The following is a 17,072-nucleotide window of genomic DNA, read 5'->3' on the forward strand; positions in this document are numbered from 1 at the left end:
CATGGGACCACGCAGTCGTCATACCGCTCAAGAAGGAGATGGCGTTGTCTCCAAGAGATGAACGTACTTTGGTGCAAAAAGTGCAAATTAATCCCAGAACAACAGCAAAAGACCTTGTGAAGATGCTGGAGGAAACAGGTACAAAAGTATCTATATCCACAGTAAAACGAGTCCTATATCGACATAACCTGAAAGGCTGCTCAGCAAGGAAAAAGCCAAAATGGGGACGCTTGCAAGCCGAAGAATACCATCCCAACCGTGAAGCACGGAGGTGGCAGTAGCATGTTGTGGGGGGTGCTTTGCTGCAGGAGGGACTGGTGCACTTCACAAAATAGATGGCATCATGAGGAAAGAAATGTATATGGATATATTGAAGCAACATCTCAAGACATCAGTCAGGAAGTTAAAGCAAGCATACTTCCAAAGTAGTGGCAAAATGGCTTAAGGACAACAAAGTCAAGGTATTGGAGCGGCCATCACAAATCCCCGACTTCAATCCCATAGAACATTTGTGGGCAGAACTGAAAAAGCGTGTGCGGGCAAGGAGGCCTACAAACCTGACTCAGTTACACCAGCTCTGTCAGGAGGAATGGGCCAAAATTCACCGAACTTATTGTGGGAAGCTTGTGGAAGGCTACCAGAAACGTTTGACCCAAGTTAAACAATTTAAAAGCAATGCTACCAAATACTAATTGAGTGTATGTAAACTTCTGAACCACTGGGAATGTGATGTTAGAAATAAAAGCTGAAATAAATCATTCTCTATTATTCTGACATTTCACATTCTTAAAATAAAGTGGTGATCCTAACTGACCTAAGACGGAATTTTTACTAGGATTAAATGTCAGGAATTGTGAAAAACTGAGTTTAAATGCATTTGGCTAAGGTGTATGTAAAATTCCGACTTCAACTGTATGTATGTGGGTATGTGTGTCTGGGCTGTGAAAGTTCATGTCTCATGAAAGCATGGACACACACACACACACACACACACCAAGGTGAGGTGGTCTATATCCTAACAATTCTCCCAGCAGGCTGCCTACAAATTAACACATCTTTTCCACTGTCATAAATTAAATATCACTGCATGACATTTTAGACTATAGTGAAGATTAATTAATCAGAGATGTTACCGCTGCAGTAAAAAAAATGTTTTAAAACAAGAACATTTAAATAAAGAGAAGCGGTCCCATCAAGAATAGCCTTGCATTTTTAATCTTCCTCGCCATCTGTCGGTGCACACCTGGGCAGAGCAGTATGCCCAGGCAGCACAGGCAGACAGCACACTGTGGGTAGATGCATGTACAAAAATGGCTAGACCGTGACTCAATCTTGTAGGTGGGTCTCGGTTTGTCAATAAACATGCCTGTCGGTTTGCCTGCCTCCACGCCGGTCTCTGTCCGTCTGTCTACTATGACTGCTCTCCACAACAGTATCTCCGTCAGCATTTGCCGGTATCCTGTACCCAGTCTGCTGTGCTTGCCTGTGGCGGCACTCATTGACTCACTGTGTTGACTAGTTCAGTGTGTTGCCACTATTTTGCCAACGCTGCAGTAAATAATCCTTACTGTTATGGAGGTGAAGAGGGGGAGACAGAGGACACCACAGGCACTTTGCCTGCCAGGATGAACATCAGCATCGTAACCGTCACACACCCCTCCCTGGCAATTTCCCTAAAAAAACATGCGTTGCCACTATTGGTATTCAGCATGACCGGTGCTGGCACTGACGTACGTGTGTGTGTGTGTGTGTGTCCAGTACACTGCCAATTATGTGTGTGGATACAGCTCCACTGGAGGCCTATATTTGCCTGTGCAGATCGAGAGGGAGAGAATGGGAGAGGCAACGGCAAGAGAGGAGCGCCCAGGTTTCCAGCCCGCAGAGCTCCTGAGGGAGTTAATTTGCCTGCACAACAGAACAACAGTCTCAGCGCGTCAATGCTGCCAGCTTAACACAGTCACTTCAACACCGCCAGGCACTGTCGCCCGTGCCACAGCCTCAGGGAGCTGCTGAACAGACCGGGCATTCAGTCAGTGCTCCACTCCGCCGAGCAGCATGGCATCCCCCAGAGAGCGCTCAGACGGCTCTGGGCCATTACACAATGCAAAAAAAGCGGAATTCCCAAAAGGGGAATCGGATCCTTTAGAAGCCAGCATAGCGCACAACAAATCAGCCCTAATCAACCGAATAGGATTTGGATTTCCACCAGTGGGGAGAAAAATAAGAATCCCTTACCCCCTGCTATTTGCGCTGTTCAAAAATAGAAACTGGGTAGAATTGTTATATTCTAAGACCTGAGAAAATACATCAAAGTCTGTGTGCCAGATGACGCAGGTTACAGTCATTTGGTGTAACGCACACTGGCGTTTTATGATACGGAGGTCATAGTTGCGGTGGTCATAGGGGCAACCTTAATTATTAATGTGTCGGGCATCGGAAACGCAACCCGGGTTGGCTGTAGTGTCACTTTCAATAAGGCAGCCTTAAAGCTATTGGGTAACCCAACACAGGGATATGATATTCATATGGTCTGCCTTTTTACATATTCATGGATTTAACTGTTGAAGGGACTGGGTCTTGTTGCAGAGTTGAAGATTGATGATTGTGTGTCCTCTTGGTGCCAATGTCAAGCCATGTCACTCAAAGGCCCGGACAGAGCCACACCTACCCAGGTCTCACACTGAACAAACCCTAGCAGCTAGTCATACTTTATTTGAAAATAAATAAACTGCAGCTGCTCCAATTGATCTACAAGCTTAAAGTCGTGTCTGTCAGGCACAAGTTGGGTAAGGATGAACAATCAGATGTCCGAGAAATCTAAATCCCACAATGTCTGAAGTCAGACTTCACAGGTCAGCCTTAGAGTAGTGACAGCGACCTTTACCAATGAACAGTCCAAATAGCCTGGATAGTTTGTGGAGTATTCTAGAATACCAGTGTGCTGGAGTTTCTTTTTCAAATGCTGTCTATAGAGTTTATCCACGCACTTGGAATTACGTAAGGTGTGTGGAGTGAACTACACTCTGTTCAACTTACTGTGTCTCTGGGCAGTCAGCGGAGTGATGCAGCTCTTTGCCAAAGTTTCAATGTCCTACGAGCAGGTGTTAGAGCTCTGAAAAGAGAGAATATCAGTATTGGTATTATAATAATCTTTGTGTAAAACAGAGAAGTCAGCCAAGCTACACTGAACAAAATGATAAAATGCAACATGTAAAGTTTATTTCGGTCTGTAAAAAAAACCTTTTGTGGGGAAAAACTCATTCTGATTGGCTGGGCCTGGCTCCCCAGTGTGTGGCTGCACCCCTGCACAGTCATGCGAAATCCATAGATTAGGGCCTAATTTATTTATTTTGACTGACTGATTTCCTTATGAACTGTAACTCAGTAAAATCATTGAAATTGTTGCATATTGTATTAATATTTTTTTCAGTATAGATAACCATACTAAACCTAATGGGAAGTGTCCGAATTTCCCAGACACCCATGCCAAGTGCATTAGTATCCACTTACCCAGATGTGCCGACCCTCAGCCCAGCGGTGTGAAACACATGACCACCAACAATCAAAAGCCATCACAAAAATGTGTCTGCCAAACATCAAACTGTGTGGTAGTCCATATTTGTAAGGCTCAAGGAAACTGGCAGAGGGGTCAGACGGGCAACCCCCCCAACCAACCAATAGCATTTGGTGATCCAATTATAGGAGCATCAAGGAGAAGTACCGGAGACAGGTGAGAGGCAAACATTTTTTTCGATCCCTGGCATCTGAGCAAATCACAATCAATTAGGGACTTGACCTGAAAGTTACCTGCGTAATAAGGCAGTGCCAGTACAGGTGGCAAGACTGGCATAGGAGATGGGCTTTGGCATGCCAGCCGGAATGTCAGTCTGCACGATGATACAGGTCAGGACCATTACAGTAACAACTGCAAGTAAGCAAATCAGATATCACATGGCCATTTGTCATTGAGTGACAACATTGACCCTGATACTGGTTGGTCGTGTCAAAGGAAACCAGACGGCCATTCGACACTAAGAAAATGAAGATGGCTGGACAAAGCATTCCAAACAATATTTGAGTAGATGGATTCAACTCAAAGTATGCATTATATGTGGATGTAACATTGATACGAAGGGGAAAATGAAAATGACTTTATTACAGTGTTCATAAAATTTGAATGAATGCAAAAACGGCTTGTTAGCACTTATGTAGCAATGATGGGGAGTGACAAGTACAAAAGATTTTACAGAGCGAAGCGATTTCCACGTAGCTTGAAGTAAAACATTTTAAAAATTAAAAAGAAGCACCGTGCCGCCCTTAAGTGAGCTGTTCAGCCAACCAAAAGAGGCTAGTGTGGGGTGAGTGGCGCAGTCCATACGGCTGCTGCACGTGGCATATGGTCAAGTTGGGTCTGAAGCAGCCACTCTCCATGTGTCACGTCTTATCACGGCACATGTGTGCGGAAGAGATGGAGAAGGGCATCAGTATTCCAGGCCCTCACCAAAGTGTTCTTCCTCTCCCTGAGCCCCCATAATCACAGCCAAGACGGGGGGGAGGGGGGGAGTTCTCCTACAAGGAGGGGGGGGGGGGGGGGGGGTCGCCTTCACGCCTTATCGCACCGGCCTATCTGCGCGTTCAGGCTAGGGTCCCTTTTTTCCTCAATTTCCACCTGACTGACGTGCCCAAAGTAAACTGCCTGTTACTAAGGCCCAGAAGCCAGGATATGCATATAATTGGTACCATTGGATAGAAAACACTTTGAAGTTTGTAAAAATGTTAAAATAAATGTATGAGACTATAACACAATAGAAAATGGTAGGAGAAAATCCAAAAGAAAAACTAACCAGAACGGTTTTTTTTTGAGAGCCCATGCTCTTACAATTGAAAGTATAAGGGCATATCCAAATCCAGCTCCCAGATTGCAATTCCTAGGGATTCCACTAGATGTCAGTCCTTGTTCAAGGTTTCAGGCTTGTTTCTTCCAAAGCCTATTGTAAAATCGGACATGACAGTTATATTAACAAGAATTTAAGCTTTTAACCGATATAAGACACTTGTATGTTCCTAAACGCTTAAAAGGCTAGTGGGCACTATTTTCAGATCCGGATGAAAAGTGTGCCCAAAGTAAACTGCCTGCTACTCAGGACCAGAAGCTAGGATATGCATATAATTGGTGGATTTGGATAGAAAACACTCTAAAATGCCTAAAACTGTTAAAATTATGTCTGAGTATAACAGAACGTATTTGGCAGGCGAAACCCCAAGGACAAACCATTCAGGATTGTTTTGGTTTTTGAGGCGACTCGGTTTTCAATTGATTTTCTATGGGAACCTAGATTTCTGTGGCACTTGGTTGCAGTTCCTATTGCTTCCACTAGATGTCAACAGTCTTTAGAAATTGGTTGATGTTTTTCCTTTAGAGAAATGAAGAAGTACGGCTATTCAGAACGAGGGTCCAGCCTAGTGCTCTCTAATGTTTTGATGCGCACTCCAGGTCATGCGCTTCACGTTGTTTTTATCCGGTATTGAACACAGTTTATCCCGTCTTAAATTTTATTGATTATTTACGTTTTAAAATACCTAAAGTTGGATTAGGAAAGTTGTTTGAAATGTTTGGACAGCGGTTACAGGTAACTTATTAGATATTTTGTAGTCATGTTGAGCGAGTTGGAACAGGTGTATTTTCTGAAACAAACTAAATGGACCAGAATTTATCGAACAAAAGGACCATTTGTGATGTTTAATGGACATATTGGAGTGCCAACAGAAGATCTTCAAAAGGTAAGGCATGAATTATATCGTTATTTCTGACTTTTGTGTCGCGCCTGGCGGGTTGAAATCTGATTTTCATTTGTTGGTATGCTGGGCACTGTCCTCAGATAATTGCATGGTTTGCTTTCGCCGTAAAGCCTTTTTGAAATCTGACACTGTGGCTGGATTAACAAGAAGTTAATCTTTAAACCAATGTATAACACTTGTATGAATCATCATCATCATCATTATTATTTCTGGTTTTGAATTTGGCGCGCTGCTATTTCACTGGGTGTTGTCAATTCAATCCCATTAACGGGATTGACACACGAAGGGATCACTAAGAAGTTAATATCCATAATTGCTATGATTATTTATTTGAATTGCGTGCCTTCCAGTTTCACCGGAAGTTGTCCCGCTAGCGGGACGCCTAGCCTTAAGATTAGTGGTGAACAAACTCTTGTCCTCAGTGTAATGCTGGCACACCAGAAGCTACTCCAGATGTTGACAACTCGATTTGATACCACAGGGATCGTCATCAGGCCACTGGGTTCCTAAAACCGTGACGAGCTTGAAAGTTTGTCATGGGGACATTTTTGCATTATAAAAGGTTGCGATATTGGTTTCATGGTAATCGCAACAATCCGACACGGCATGGTATGACAGGTATCACGTCGTTAACCGTAAAATGTAATTCAAGCGATATTATAAAAATCACTGCATGGTTATGGATCTGTTATGACATAGGACGGGTTGTTTTATTTCTGGCATGGTAAGTGCAGCCCTGTGCTGCCCTTGCTACGTAACTCCATTCATAATAAGAAGGAAAAGGGGAGCAAAAGCTATAGATGTTGGCAAACACATAGGATGGCATCATCCTGGCTTTAAAACGCAGTCTAAAAATAGAGCAGCATATCCTGTCAAACACTGAGACCAGGCAGCCAGTGAAGCTACAGTTAAATTGAGCAACTCCCCAGATGCATCCACGTCACGCAAGCTGAAACAGATGCAAGACAGTGACTAAAGTTAAATTAGGCATCTTATCCCACTGTTGATTGTGACATAAATATTAACTCAAGCACTCACAAACCCACTGCGCACACACTACAATGCCAGAATTTAACTCTAAGGGATAGGATAATTAGGGCCGAGATGATACCAGCATCGCGATACTTGTTAGTATCATGGCAAGGAAACAAAAAGCAGATTTAACTTAACTTCCTTAGAAAAAACAGCCCTAATGTTGGAAACAAATATTATGTTGTCGTCCTGAGTCACATTTCATTTCTTTTCCAAGCTATAGCACACAATATTTTACATACATTAAAAATTTTAAAAAAAACTGCTGTATTTTTTTTAAATGGACCAAAGAGTTAGGTCTGCTTTGTGTTTTCATTTTTGCCCATGGGAGGAAAAAAAATGTTTTGTGTGATACTGGTATCGTCACAACCCTCATGATAATGCTTATCTGCATTACCCTAAAGATGTATAGGTAGGCCTATACAACCGTCCCCACTTACACAGCCACAAAGAGTCTCCACCCCTCAATTACAGCCTTCATCTTCTCAGCATGTCTCCAAGCTATCGTCAAGGGGACATTAGTGCCCAATGAAGATTAGGGGCATGTTACAGGGAAAGGGGTGTGGACTAAAGAATGGAGAAAGTCTAGTCAGGTGTTTTTGACACCAGAGTTCAACTATGGCAACAACACTTAGTGACAGTGAAGAATCTCCCACAGACTGCACAGCAATGTCAAAATGGAGACGCTATGTGACGCAAGCAGTTCTGTAGCCTGAGAGACAATCTGTTCCTGATTGCCAAATTGGTATGGTTTTGCAAATGCAACAATGTAGCGTTGTGAAATCCAGAAGCAGACGGGTAGCCAACCATGGTTAGCCATCTTGTGATCAAATTAAAATGACCCCTTGATGCAGTCAGTCAGAGGGAGAGACTGCTGCCAACATCCCAACTGATTTGACTTTCTGTAACAAAGGATAGCCTACCATTAATGCTCTAAAGAACATCAAGAAAACAAAATACTATGCTTACAGCAAAATGATCTCCGTGCATTTGACTAGACGTAAGCAGGAAGGCAGAAAACCGATGACGACGACCCCCCCTCCCCCCCAGTTTTCCAACACTTCAACCCACAGTAGCAGCATAGGTCATGTGTTTCGTGCCGACACCATTTTCACCTGTTTGCTAAGAAAACCATATCTGCAGACCCAATAAAAACAGACACTCAAACAGCGAGTGGTTTTCCCCTACGCCTACAGCACTGGCTTTGCGTTCTTGCTAACTTAATCCTTCAAGTGCATTTTGGGAAGGCAAATAGTGAAATACTCCCATCTAGATGGACGAAAACTGCAAGCAGACAGTTTGGCCTGTAAATGTTCAGACGAAAACTGCTTAGATTGGAAAGCATTTGATGAGATTTTCACTTTTCCCGAACTGCTTGGATTCAGCAGAGTGACAAGGGGTGTTAGAGTGCCAAGTGTATTTGTTAGTGGAGCGTGACAGAAACTGATCAGAACAGTTTCGACACAGACGTAATTAACCCCATTCCCTGAGTCTGCCAAAAGTGTAGGCTGGATGGATTCCCATCGTTGGATTTCCCTACGACTCAGACAAACTCTTAAAATTCTCTCTCGCTTTCTTGCATTGATACGGTTACTGCATAGGACACCAAAAATTACCACTCAATTTGCTCATCCTCCGGCCTCGAAAGAATCCCATTAAATATACATTAGACGATACAAAAAGGTTGATTATCTCCCTCCGTGTGGCTTCATCTCCCTGGGCCATGGGCCAGGAGGTGCTGTATGCAATAAGCAGACTGCCGCCTCGTCAAGCAAGAAACACAGTTAAAACATCACAGGTCTAATGAGGGTAGAGCAGCAGTGTCAGCAGTACTCGACTACAGACTGCAGCAACCTCTTGCTAGAGCCAAGAAGCCCTCACTGCTCCACTGTTCATATGGGCAGTATAAAGAAAAAAAGCTGTTATAGCCCTGCAAAGCAGCAATATGCTCTAAGTGCTAGAGACACGCAACACTAGTATTTAGTTGCTTCAATTGCTGCAGAGAGCTGGACAATAACGAACCACATGAACATACCTGACCCATTTCAAACCCAGTTGGGCAGTGCTTAGCACAACAAAGTCAACTGTACATATACCGCAAGACTGAAAAAGCTAGCATCAATGTTTATACGCGGCAGGTAGCCTAGTGGTTAGAGCGTTGGGCCAGTAACAGAAAAGGTTGCTAGATCGAAACCCCGAGCAGACAAGGTAGAAATCGGTCGTTCTGCCCATGAACAAGGCAGTTAACCCACTGTTCCTAGGCCGTCATTGTAAATAAGAATTTGTTCTTAACTGACTTGCCGAGTTAAATAAAAAAAGGTGAAGAAGAAAAAATAAAATACTGCAAATAAACCAAACGGGGCATATAAAGGCCGCAAACTGTCAATCTCAACCAATGAAACCGCTTGGCTCCCCACATCAAAGGGCTCCTATTGGCTTGACTGACAGTGTGTGATAGTCTCCCCAGGACACCAGTCTCCCATCGCTACCATTATTATCTCGCAAACAGACCCAACATCATTCATTATGAATGACGAGTCAGGGGCAACACAGGTCAGGACTCTCGCTCATTCAATGAGTGCTGGGAAACGGTCAGAAAGGCCAAGGAGGAAAAGAACAAAGGAGGGTGAGAGAATGGGCGTCGCTAGGGCTGCACAATATGGTAACTTAAAAAACTTTTTAACCTCTGGCAGTTTACCGCTTACCTTTGTACCATTGACCATTTGAACTGCTTAAATTTCAATAAAAACTGGGGGGGGGGGGGGGGGGGAAATGGGGGTGTCCTAAAACTTTTGACCGGTAGAGTCTGTGCGCACCACCCACACCAACAACAAAAAAATTACCAAAAACGGTATGCCCTCTGACTACAGGTTGATTCAGTTATCCCACATCCTCTCAGGCCTCAGGGTTGTTCTCGCTCTTCCCGTCTCGGTCTTCCTGCCCTGGCTCCAAAGGTGTAAACAAAGCGACGGTCTAAAACCTGGGACCAATCTATTTGTTCCAACAGGGCTAATGTAGCGATTGAGGGGGAACAGTCAGTGCGAGGTTTGAACCAGACACCTTGTGGTTACGGGGCACGTGCACTACCACCTGTGCCATAGAAAGGTCAGGCCTCTTGGCAGAGGCAGCAGTACACTCTCATAAAGAGAGGGTCAGGCTACAGTGAGATAACCATGGGATGGTGAGGAGGATGATGAACTTGGAAGATGGAGGGAAAACAATTGCAAATTATAACAGCAATTATAAGATTATGATCAAACGTAGTTGTCACCGTTTATACAACGGTGACGATAAAGATAAGCGTGAGTCAAATCAAAAAGACACTGATACCGATTACACAAAATCTAAGTGAAGATAACATTGAAAGGATAAGATGATATTGTCATGTAATCCTTTAATCATTATCATTCACTTTGATTCACGACACTGAGGACAACCGTGATTCTGACGCAACAGGCTGTGTAAACTGATGACATTTGGCCTGCGCTAACAACGTTCATAAGCTCAAACGCGGTTATGAAAATCCACACGCAATTGTCATTCCTCTACCATAATGTTGTTGAGCCATCTCGTTCTACGCACACACACACACACACACACACACACGGAGGAGAGAACCACAAATCACCATAAATCAACAATAAAAGCCCTCTTCCTGGAGAGTTGTGTTTCATGTCATCTTCTTGGAGGTGAATCACAAGGCTAACAAGCCCGGGCAGGTGCATCAGTCTCTGGTGCAGAGGGGGGAAGGAGGGAGTCGTGCCTTAGATTCACTCAAACCAGATTAACACTGATGGAAAAATAACAGCTTCCCCATGACCTGTGACAGACAGCAGGTGAGATATACCCTCAAGTTACAAAAACGAGAGAGATATGAAATATATAGGGAGAGCGCGAGGGAGAGATGCAGAGAGTAGTATTATCTATATTACAGAGAGATTAGGCTCTGTGTGGTCTCGCTAGATAAAACACGTTTCTTTAGATTCCAGTCAAACGATGGTAACAAAATTACATAGAACAAAAGAGAAATTATCAGAGGAGAATAACTATGACAGTGTGGTTTAGAAAAGAATGGGGGGGGGGGAAATATGGGACAGCTAGAGGGAGAGGAGTCGGAACGCAGCAGGCCACTGCGGAGGAAAACAGTGCTTGTGTAATGCATTCAAATTGTCCCACCTTCCTGCTGGGATTGGAGGCTGCTGCTGCTGCAGTGGAAGTGGCCGGGGGAGAGTCTTTGACAGCACAAGCGGCTATGACCCACAGAGAGAGGGGAAAAACAGAGGGGGAGCTGGAGAGAGGAATAGCGAAAGAGATTAAGCGAGCGAGACCGTGAGAGCGCAAGGGAGAGAGTGTCAGCCAGGGAAAGATGACCCTCACAGATGTAACGTCCCCAACTCCCATTGCACACACACAAAACACACCCAGCCCAGGCAGTCCCTTCTGCCTCATCAGGATAGTGTGTGTGTGTGTGTGTGTGTGTGTGTGTGTGTGTGTGTGTGTGTGTGTGTGTTGGGGGGATGGAGCGACTCTAGAGCTGGGAGCACCAGTTCCCTCGCTGAGAGTATGTCCAGCCAGGGAGGATTCATTCCCCAGCAGGGTTAGTGAGTACCAAGCAGCATGGCATCCACTCACTCACTGACCTACTATACTCAGTATCACTGCATGTGCGTGGACATTTCCTGTCCGAATAGCTGGACTTAAGGGTCAATATATTTGTATAGGGTCTATACAATTAAAATGCGCAAGCTTACAGAAAGGTTTTGGTGTGGATCCAAAGAAAGTGCACATTGGGTGTGTGTGTGTGTGTGTGCGCGGTGTGTCATTATGTTATGCATAATGTGGGTGTGTGTATGGGGCACAAATGCGATTGTGTCCATTTTAGTTCGTGCGACTGTCTTTCTTGGACACACTGTTATTGCTCCACATACTCGGCTGTGGCAGAAGTTGCCTTATAATAGACTTCATTTAGCGTCTGTTCAAGCCTTGTTTAACTCAGCCAAACCCATCCAGCTGTCCATTAAATATTCGAGAACTGTCCAACGGCGCGGCCCTGTTTAAACAGCCGTCTGCTCCAGGAACACCATCTTTTTGAGACATCAACATGACCGGATTGATCGCTATAAAAACATGGAATAAAATGTTGATCTACTGCCCGTCTCGACGTGTCTTCACAATTCTCAATATGCCCTTATGGTCCCATTGTATGTCTGGGGTAAAAAAATATATATACTCTCAGGTGGCTGTGGAGTGGACACTAGACCTCTCACTGTTAACTGATCATAGAGTGGAAGGTGAGGTCGTTGCAAAATCGATTAGAATAACTTTTTTAATAAAACCCTGGCTAGAGTGCAGATTTTTGTTCCGGCCCAGCACAAACAGCCGACTCACCTAATCAAGTGCTTGACCGTTTGCGCTAGGATTAGTGCTGGGTTGGAACAAAAACAGAAATACCTTATTTACATAAGAATTCAGACCCTTTACGATGAGACTCAAAATTGAGCTCAGGTGCATCCTGTTTCCATTGATCATTCTTTAAATGTTTTTACAACTTCACTGGAGTTCATCTGTGGTAAATTCAATTGATTGGACATGGTGATTTGGTAAGGCACACCTGTCTACATAAGGTCTTACAGTTGACAGTGCATGTCAGAGCAAAAACCAAGCCATAAGGTGAAAAGGAATTGTCCGTAGAGCTCCGAGACAGGAATGTGTGGAGCCACAGATCTGAGGAAAGGGACCAAAAAAATGCCTGCTGCATTGAAGGTCCCCAAAAACAGTGGCCTCCGTCATTCTTAAAACGGAAGAAGTTTGGAACCATCAAGACTCTTCCTAGAGCTAGCTGCCCCGACAAACTGAGCAATAGGGGGAGAAAGGCCTTGATGTTCAGGGTGGTGACCAAGACCTGAAATTCCAATTTGACAGAGCTTGAGAATATCTGCAGAGAAAAACGGGAGAAACTCCCCAAATACAGGTGTGCGAAGCTTGTAGCGTCATACCGAAGAAGACGCGAGGCTGTAATCGCTGCCAAAGGTGCTTCAACAAAGTACTGAGTAAAGGGTCTGAATACTTATGTAAATGGATACGTCCAGCATTTCTAAAAACCTGTTTTTGAGTTGTCATTATGGGGTATTGTTTGTATATTGATGAGGGGGGGGGGGAAACTATTTCAATCAAAAAAGTCAAGGGGTCTAACACTTTCCGAATGCACTGTATGATAGACATTTTCACAATCTGAAAGTCATATTCCTATCAACTTCCAGTGTAGTGAGAGCGACTATCACAGTTCTACGTCATACCGGCCGGATTACTGCCTGCTTGAACGCCAATAACTCACATACACATGAAATCATGAAATGACCCAGGAAATCGCTAGAACATCACTGAGAGGTGCATAAAAACAATTCAACATTCAAAAAAGGGTGAACCTTTCCTTTCAGAACATTCAGTGACCAGGCAAAGAGAAGGGAAACTCCATTGTGGTGTGTAGAGTAGCCTGGTGCTTTTAAAACTCGCTACTTTTTTTAATTTTTATGTACAACATGGCCCCACCCTGGCATTGCTTGTAAACCAAAACCCATAACCAACGCCCAATGTCCTCAAAAACAGACCTCCATCAAACATCTCCAGGCAATGTGGTACAGCACGGCTTTCCCATAGCCTAACTCCAATCAGACGAAAGGAGGCGGATGGGGGAAGAGGACGAGAAGGGTCAGAGGAGAGAAAAAAAGGCACAAGACAGAAAAAGAGCAAGCACGAGTGACCAAGAGAGGAGATTGTATTGGAATACCTGAGGACAGATGTATCTGAGTGCGTGTATGCATGTATTCGCAATTAGACATGTAGACACAGGGAAATTCTTCCCGGGATAAGTCTCAGAGCGAGTGTAATGCGGTGGCCGGCAATTCCTGAGGTGTCACCCCCCTCTTTCTTCTCCATTTGATGTGCCTCCATCGTAATCTTCCCCGGGCTGTCTACCTCCTCCCCATGCATTGAAGGAGGAAGGCAGTCGAGAGGACACACTTAGCCATTCATCCACATCCCTTAATTAATTCAGTCTGAGGACAAAGAATTCCCCTTTTCATTGGTCTCTACAGCTATCAGAACCTATTACAGTTCAGTGTAGGTCTTCTTCACTAGTTGATATCTATGCGGGGTTGACGTCAGAATATAAAGGACCATTGTGCTGTACAATAACAGGGCAGAAATGTGTTAATGGTCCTGCCCCACTCCAAGCCATTCAGGAGGCAAATTGTAATTCTATTTGAGCATGGGGAGTCTTAACGTGAATTGAGTGGATTCTGTTTTTATGAACTAATTCCAACGGTCAGTGATCAAGTGATTAATGCGGGTTGCGTGTCTATTTCCGTTCCTATTTTATGAACTATCCACACCTAACAAGTCAAGTGATTGTGTTATAACACATTCACTCTCGCATACAAACAAAGACAGTGAAAATGTATGAAACCACCCTGTTGCAATAACAAAACCAAGTGAGGCAATATATTGGGTAATGAGGAATATTTCAGATGGGAAAACAGAAGTTTGAGGCCGACTTGCTATGTTTATTCAACAAACCTTTTGGCCCAAGTTAATTTTTATACTTAATTTGCAATAAATCCTTTTGGGCTAACAAAACAAGTGTTAACGTAGTGGGCAAAGACCTAAATCTGCCATATTTCTTTGCAATATGTGGTTATCTACATTGCATTGAATGGCAGAGAGGTATGGCTAGAACTACAGCCCCCGTTCAAACAGCGTAAATAATCAAACTCTGGCTTTAATAAACTAATATGTGATAGTGTGTACATCACATAAATACAGTGTGAGTGAGTGAGGTTTACTAGCAACCAAATCTTGTGGGGAGATTAGTGTGATTAGCTATGGCTTAAGCAGATTTGTTATCGCGTGACGGATCAACTCATTATTGGTCGAGAGAAAAATCAGGACTCCTTCTCACACATATTGATAGAGCGAGAGCTAGACATTGAGCGAGAGAGCAAGAACGACATACAGATATCAACTAATATCAATTAGCGAACGTGCAGAGACCTGAAGGAGGCCGCCAACATGACACAATTAGATGGTTTGACGGCAGCAGACAAATAATTGCTACAGAGCCAACAATTAAAGGCCGTATTAGTGTGTGTGTGACAGCGTCATCATCATACACATAAACCATGAGTCTCAGCTCATTGGGTAGCTAACTAGCCTCCAAGTCACTACCTCTCTGCCACAAAGTCATGGAACGTTAGCAGAACTGTACTGTGTGGTTTCATGGTCTGTGTTTGACTTGGCCATCCACTAACAACAACATCAAAGTGACAGGAAAGTACCTGGCTTCGGAACAAAAGTGATCACTATTTTATCAAATATAAAGTTGAAGTCGGAAGTTTACATGCACTTAGGTTGGAGTCATTAAAACTCGTTTTTCAACCACGACACAAATTTCTTGTTAACAAGCTATAGTTTTGGGAAGTCGGTTAGGACATCTACTTTGTGCATGACACGTAATTTTCCAACAATTGTTTACAGACAGATTAATTCACTTAATCACAATTCCAGTGGGTCAGAAGTTTACATGCACTAAGAGGACTGTGCCTTTAAACAGCCTGGAAAATTCCAGAAAATGTCATGGCTCTAGAATCTTCTAATAGGCTAATTGACATCATTTGAGTCAATTGGACGTGTACCTATGGATGTATTTCAAGGCCTTCAAACTCTGCCTCTTTGCTTGTCATCATGGGAAAATCAAAAGAAATCAACCAAGACCTCAAAATAAAAATTGTAGACCTCCACAAGTCTGGTTCATCCTTAGGAGCAATTTCCTAATGTCTGAAGGTACCACGTTCGTCTGTACAAACAATAGTACGCAAGTATAAACACCATGGCACCACGCAGCCGTCATACCGCTCAGGAAGGAGACGCGTTCTGTCTCCTAGAGATGAACGTACGTTGGTGCAAAAAGTGCAAATCAATCCCAGAACAACAGCAAAGGACCTTGTGAAGATGCTGGAGGAAACAGGTACAAAACTATCTAAACTCAGCAAAAAAAAAAAAAAAAAACGTCCTCTCACTGTCAACTGCGTTTATTTTCAGCAAACTTAACATGTTTAAATATTTGTATGAACATAAGATTCAACAGACAAACTATACAAGTTCTACAGACATGTGACTAACAGAAATGGGATAATGTGTCCCTGAACAAAGGAGGGGGGGGGTCAAAATCAAAAGTAACACTATCTGGTGTGGCCACCAGCTGCATTAAGTACTGCAGTGCATCTCCTCCTCATGGACTGCAACAGATTTGCCAGTTCTTGCTGTGAGAGGTTACCCCACTCTTCCACCAAGGCACCTGCAAGTTCCCAGACATTTCTGGAGGGGGGGAATGTCCCTAGCCCTCACCCTCCGATCCAACCGGTCTCAGACGTGCTCAATGGGATTGAGATCCGGACTCGTCGCTGGCCATGGCAGAACACTGACATTCCAGTCTTGCAGAAAATCAGCCATACAGCTCTTCCGTGCGTGGTGGCTTTGTCATGTCAGGATGAGCCTGCAGGAAGAGTACCACATGAGGGAGGAGGAGGTCTTCCCTGTAACGCACAGTGTTGAGATTGCCTGCAATGACAACAAGCTCAGTCCGATGATGCTGTGACACACCGCCCCAGACCATGACAGACCCTCCACCTACAAAAATCAATCCCACTCCAGAGTACAGGCCTCGGTGTAACGCTCTTTCCTTCGACGATAAGCACTTTTTGCCAGTCCTGTCTGGTTCAGCGAAGGTGGGTTTGTGCCTATAGGTGACGTTGTTGTCTAGTGAGGACCTGCCTTACAACAGTTCTACAAGCCCTCAGTCCAGCCTCTCTCACCCTATTGCGGACAGTTTGAGCACTGATGGAAGGATTGTGCGTACCTGGTGTAACTCAGGCAGTTGTTGTTGCCATCCTGTACCTCCTCACAGGTGTGATGTTCAGATGTACCAACCCTGTGCAGGTGTTGTTACATGTGGTCAGCTACTGCGAGGACCATCAACTGTCCGTCCTGTCTCCCTGTAGCACCGTCTTATGCGTTTCACAGTACGGACATTGCAATGTATTGCTCTGGCCACATCTGCAGGCCTCATGCCTCCTTGTAGCAGGCCTAAGGCACGTTCACATAGATGAGCAGGGACCCTGGGCAGCTTTCTTTTGGTGTTTTTCTAGAGTCAGTAGAAAGGCCTCTTTAGTGTCCTAGGTTTTCAT

At 44.1% G+C, this 17,072-nt stretch overlaps 1 protein-coding gene across 7 annotated transcripts in view; it reads right to left on the bottom strand.

Moving 5' to 3' along the window:
* LOC106586125 (double-stranded RNA-specific editase 1) overlaps positions 1 to 17,072 on the bottom strand; it is a 202,036-nt gene that overhangs the window by 141,533 nt on the left and 43,431 nt on the right. For 6 of the 7 annotated variants that reach the window (XM_045707803.2, XM_082968872.1, XM_082968869.1 and 3 more), the window contains exon 2: positions 3,037 to 3,112. The exons of the other annotated variant lie outside the window; for it this stretch is intronic. The gene's annotated coding sequence lies outside the window, so the exon portion shown is untranslated. The remainder of the gene's footprint in view (positions 1 to 3,036; positions 3,113 to 17,072) is intronic. 7 annotated transcript variants of the gene reach the window in all.

Source organism: Salmo salar, chromosome 25 (genome assembly GCF_965601325.2).
Source record: "Salmo salar chromosome 25, fSalSal1, whole genome shotgun sequence".
Taxonomy (NCBI): Eukaryota; Metazoa; Chordata; class Actinopteri; order Salmoniformes; family Salmonidae; genus Salmo; species Salmo salar.